Below are 5839 nucleotides of genomic sequence, written 5' to 3'. Positions count from 1 at the left end.
TTCCTCTGCGTATTTACTCCACTGGAAGATTTGTTAGCTGCATCGGGGGAGACAAGCATTGCGGCTGAGCTGGGGAAGGGACAGAGATGGAGATCCCCAGGACAGATAACGCTTTGACAGAGTGGTTGAATCAGGGGAGGCAGGCCTGCCCCTTGAAATCCGTCGATTACTATCCTTGCGCGAAGAAAACTTCTGAACACTCCAACCAGGTTAAGATGGCAGAACTGTAAGTCACTACATTGTTTTGATTATATTTAATTTATTATATATAATCAAACAATGGGTTTTTTTGCTGCTTCAAATCTCGCTGAGCAGCCGCTGTGTAACGTAACCTGTTCTTACAGTCATGAGCTTGACCAGCAATGCCCTTAGCATGGTAGATGCTCTGGATACATATGGACAGAATATGGTCCTATGGAGGCCTCCAAAAACAGAGAGATCATCCAATTCCTCTAGTACTACAGATTATTACCATCATTATAATAAAATTTGGGATGTATTAGAGGTTGATAAATTGGTTCCCGATGTGACTGTGTCCAAGGATGAATCCTCTATGAGTATTCAATAGGCGGTGAACAGCGCACCGGATAAATCTGAGCGGAGATTCGTGATACATATAAAGGCTGGGGTGTATAAGGAGATTGTTAGGGTTCCTCCTAGTAAAACTAATCTTATGTTTGTGGGTGATGGCATGGGGAAGACTGTGATCACGGGGTCTATGCGTGTGCCATCCCTGCCTGGTGTTCCAAGTACATATGGCTCTGCAACTGTTGGTAATGCTCATCATTGTTCCTCTTCCTCTTCATATTAAGTTGGAAATTATTTCTTTGCCTGAGTTTGGTTCTGTTATTGTGTTTGATCATGGTGTGGTTCCTGGCAGATTTGAGATGCCTTGAATTGAAATTGGAAAATCTGCTCTTCCAACATGTTTTGATCATTACACATGGTTCTTGCGGACCACATCCCTCTGTGATTTTTCGGGTCAACCTTAGTCCATATTCTCTCCTCTCTCACCTTTTGTCACTAATTCACCCCAAGAGACATTAAAAGAGCTGTTAGGATCTTGAGCACCAGCAAAGAAGTAGATGAGTAAGGTCTGCAAGTTGAATTTGCATTGGCTTTCCCTCTTCATGGTCTCAAAATATCATCCACCCCATCTTCCAATTGAAGGATATTTCTGATAGAAATAATTACAGGAATATTATGATTGGGCGTGCCTTTGTCGAACTCTATGTTATGGGCGTGAACGTGTGGCTTTCTCAACATATAGAGAGGAACAAATTCAAAGCTATGGGGCAACCAAGTCTTAGAAGAGATTATGAAACTAGTGACCACATTTTTAGCCTGTGTGCTATTATCAAGGAAGCTGACGTCCCTCATCTAAAGTCCTGTTGCTTTGTGGATTTTCAGAAGGCTTTTGGACTCTGTTCCAAGGGAATTATCATTCTGGAGACTACGTGAAATTGGCATCTTTGAGTGTCTCATAGTTGCTTTCATGAAATTCCATGGGATATACATTAATGGGTTAGAGCATAACCGAGCGAGTACTTCCACAAGGGAGATGTTTACGTTTTACACCATGTTTTGTTTACCTTATTCTTATTTGCAGAGGATCTGATCCTTTTAGCCTCCTCCCCTAGGGACATTCAGAGATAGCTTGATGCCCCTGCCAATGTGATGGTCATAGAATGATGGTGGTGAACCTTAGTGAAACTGAGGTTGTGATTTAAATATCCAAGAGCACCCTAACAAACTTCCACTTCTTCTTCAAAGGAAGCGAGGTGGAGATTACCATTGCTTATACATCTATGGGATCTGATCCATAGCCCTTAGGTTTAGCTTAAGGCATGTCTTTCAACCCAAACTTAGAAAGGGTTATAGGTCTCTCTCCATGCTTGACCAACAATACTTCCATATGCATTTTCAGGACATCTCTTCTGAGATGCATTTTTTGACACAATTAACAGACCTATAGTACTATATGGTGTTGAAATCTTGGGGCCTACCTCGTTACCACCTGACTGCGCGCAGGCTGAGACAGTCCAATTCCTCATGCTACAGTGTATGATTTAGCATAAACAAACAGTTCCATAACCCATTGTACAAACAGTTTGGCATTCATCCCTTTTTCCTTGAGAGCATTTTTGGACTTGTCTTCTTTCTTCACGGGAAACTCCTATCTGGCCCTTTGCCTTTTTTAGATTGCCTCCACAGGCCCCTTTGTCTAGCGAATGTGTTGTTTTTTTAAAGGCGTCTTCAGTTCTTCAAAGAGTGCCTCCCTCCTTTTAGCTATTCTCTAGATGCCCTAGTGACATCCTAGCCCCTGAATGGAGATAAACATGGATATCAAAGAGGACGTCTATCTACAGTAAATTCAGGTCACTTGGATTGAATCCCACAACGGTTTCACAATCAAATGACCTTCTACTATGATCACTTATTGTACAAGTATGATCTAGGAAGCAATTCTCTTTGATACATTTGCAGATTTTTATGGGTCTTCTTGCAGAACCCAAAGGGCTTTAAACGCTTGTTCAATTCTGTGGCCAAGGAATCCACTACCATTGCTTCCAATTCCTTCTGCATGGACATAAAGTGTGCCCTTTCTGCCATGTTGCTAAGAACTACTGGATAAAAATGCCAAACCACAACACTGAGGGCCTGCATGCTGGTTAAACTTAAAAGCCTGAGGAAAGGTAGAGATTTGGCTGACAAGACTTCTTTGGAGACAATCAATTGTGAAAATGACCATCCAATTAATGAGAGAGAAATTTTCTACTTGAGTTCAACCCAGATTAATTCCCTTGCAAAGGAATGCTGATCTAGAAAGCATCAACAAAATACAAATGAGAGGAGAAGGAAACAATCAAAATCCAGCAGTGCTTGGAATGCAATCCGTCATTTGCAAGGGAAGCAATAATGCTTTTCTTCAGATTGTAGGTTGCTGAAAAGAAGAGAGCAATAACATTTATTTTTGCAGATTCTGCACTTCTTTCATCCTATTAAAGCAGCAAAAAAATTAATTATCATTTTACATTTTAAGAATAAGATATTTGGAACCCTTTCATATGATAGGTGTAATGTCTTTCAACATGCATTGGGGTTTGTAAGTTTGAGAAATTTCAATGGGCATATGCTAAAATCGGATCCTCTGTTTATTCTGATAACTAGATAAATATGTGTATGCTATTTCTAAACAAAGACGGAATTTAATACTTACAATTACCATCGTTCTTTGGTTTTGAACTCTTATCAAAGGAAAATTCAATCAATCCATATTCCTCGATCCCACTAAATCTTGTTTTAGATGTTGAGGATTGCTAATTTATTTGTTTTCACAATTGCAGCTGTAAATGCTGATGGCTTCTTAGCACGGGATATAACATTCGAAAATGCAGCAGGGCCAGGTAGTCAACAAGCGGTAGCCCTAAGAGTAGATAGTGATCACTCTGCCTTCTACAACTGTGCCTTTCTTGGCCACCATGATACATTGTACACTCATATTCTTCGTCAGTTCTATAGAAACTGCAGAATAGAAGGCACTGTTGACTTCATATTTGGAGACTCGGCAGCCATCTTTGAAAACTGTCTCATTCTGCTGCGTCCTCGTCAAATAAACTCAGACAAAGGATCATCAGATCCTGTCACTGCACAGGGTCGAACAGATCCAGCCGAGCCCACAGGATTTGTTTTCCATAACTGCACTATCAATGGAACTGAAGAATATATGAGGGCTTACTATGCCAACCCAAAAATTTACAAAGGCTATTTGGGTCGGCCATGGAAGATGTACTCCAGAGCAATCTGCATAAATTCATATTTGGGAGAGGCCATTAACCCTGAGGGATGGATGCCGTGGATAGAGGACTTTGCTCTTAACACGCTTTACTATGGGGAATACCAGAATTATGGGCCGGGGGCTAAGGTTTCTGGAAGAACGCCATGGTCTAATCAGATACCTGAGAGAAATGTAGGAATGTATACTGTTGGAAACTTTATACAGGGAGACGAATGGCTGCCAGATACAATCAATTAATCCAAAAACAAAGGTTGGTTACTATGCAATCTTCTAATGCGTGATTTTCTTCTACATTGTTGTTGTTCCCTGATGATGGTGAAGAATTCAACGGGAAGCAATGGGACTAAAAATTCTCAGACAGTTGCAACCCAAAAATCCATGAGCCACATTGTTTCCTTCTATCACTGTTTCATCTGTCTTTGGAGTATTGCAATTTCAATCTGCTATGAAGGAGCCACTTGCTTTTCATTGGAGGAAAATGTTATTTGTACTTGTCTGCAATTTTTACTGCACTATTTTGATCGACATTGATGACCAAAATGGCAGAATAATTTTGTACCTGGTGCAGAGGAAAGTTGTTTTGTTACTGGGAAAGTTTCAACGCAGCACTGTTTTGTGATTGGGCGAATCCTCCCGCAGTTATGTTTGAAGCATGGGATAAAACTTTTGGAAAAATGTTATGAACTCTAAAGGTTTGGGTGTCTGTATTTGTTGTTGTTTTTTTTAAAATCACGAAAATTGGTTGAATGAAAATTACAGGGATTTATTGAACCACCAAACATAATATTGACTCTCAAGTTTTAAGTAGATATCATTCAAGTTCTCAATATGTTCTTAATATAAAAAAAAACATGCAACTTCTTATACAGGCTGAGTGTAAGTGCAGAGCGATTTGGTGAACAGAAGCAAAAACCAGTCTATCGGTCAGCTTTCTGGTAATAGAGGACTCTACGACAACATTACAGCATACTTTTTAAACTAACCAAAAGACTTTTAAAAGGCTTGAAATAAAAACCAGACCTAGAAAGTTATAAAAGTCTGACCTTCCTGGTATAAGATACAAACTATTATTAACACCAGAAATAAAAAGACAACCACAATGAAGAATAATTTAAACATCGTTGGAACTAATAGATTCTAGAACAATATAAGTTTGGATAATACTTTGATCATTTGAAGAATAAGGTACTTAATTTTTAACAGCATGTTATTCTCGACAACGTCATGGCTTATTCTGTGTGACAATTTGCATACACTCTCTTTGATTTTTCCAAGGAGTGATGTTATTCAAAATATATCTCCCTGTGGGTGTCCTTATGCTGCACACAAGCAATGATGCATTTACTTTTTTCAACTTTATGTATGTTTATCATTTCCATCCATATGATTGTCTTCCCATGATTTCTAAGATGTAATTGAGTTTATATCCATCCAATTGTATTATAGGCTCCTAAACCAATGGTAAGATCAGTTATTTTAGATTTGTTGATAGGACTAGATAGACACGTGGGATAAATCTTATATTTATAGTATACTCCTCTTTAACGTTATGAGTTTGTACACATGTTTTAACACTTTCTCTGCTCTCAATAAAAATCAGAACATTGTGGAATTCTTTTAGGATCAGAAGCAACGCTAGGGTTGGAAAAAGCATGTAGCACTTATAATGTATCAAACTTAAAATAAGCCAGAAGTCTCCATTTTATCTGGGATTCCTCTTTGTTCATCCCTTGTCTGACACTAAGGTATATAATGTTCTGAAAAGTCTCATTGTGATATCCACTCATACATGCTAGACAGTAAGGCACACCTCTGTGTTGAGATTCAATTCTAGATCCATAATTGTTTTTGACTTTTATTGATTTTTCTTTGTCAAAAATGTAGATTAGCATTGCCTCGAATTGGCCATTTGTTGATGATAAAAAATAAACACCGGTAAAGAAACAAAATTGCATAAAATTTTGACTTCTTTCTTCTATGCTGTTGTTTCTTATGTCATTTGCATAAAATTTTGACTTCTCTCTTCTATGCTATTGTTTT

The 5839-nt window shown here is 38.6% G+C and overlaps 1 pseudogene; it reads left to right on the top strand.

The window, feature by feature from the left end:
• The first annotated feature begins 346 nt into the window (after positions 1 to 346).
• LOC149238185 (putative pectinesterase/pectinesterase inhibitor 51) lies at positions 347 to 4342 on the top strand (annotated as a pseudogene).
• Positions 4343 to 5839: the final 1497 nt, after the last annotated feature.

Source organism: Pinus tabuliformis, chromosome 8, assembly GCF_031772625.1.
Source record: "Pinus tabuliformis cultivar Carrire ecotype Pingquan chromosome 8, CPIR1, whole genome shotgun sequence".
In the NCBI taxonomy this organism is placed as follows: domain Eukaryota; kingdom Viridiplantae; phylum Streptophyta; class Pinopsida; order Pinales; family Pinaceae; genus Pinus; species Pinus tabuliformis.
This window is presented reverse-complemented; position numbering and strand designations above follow the sequence as displayed.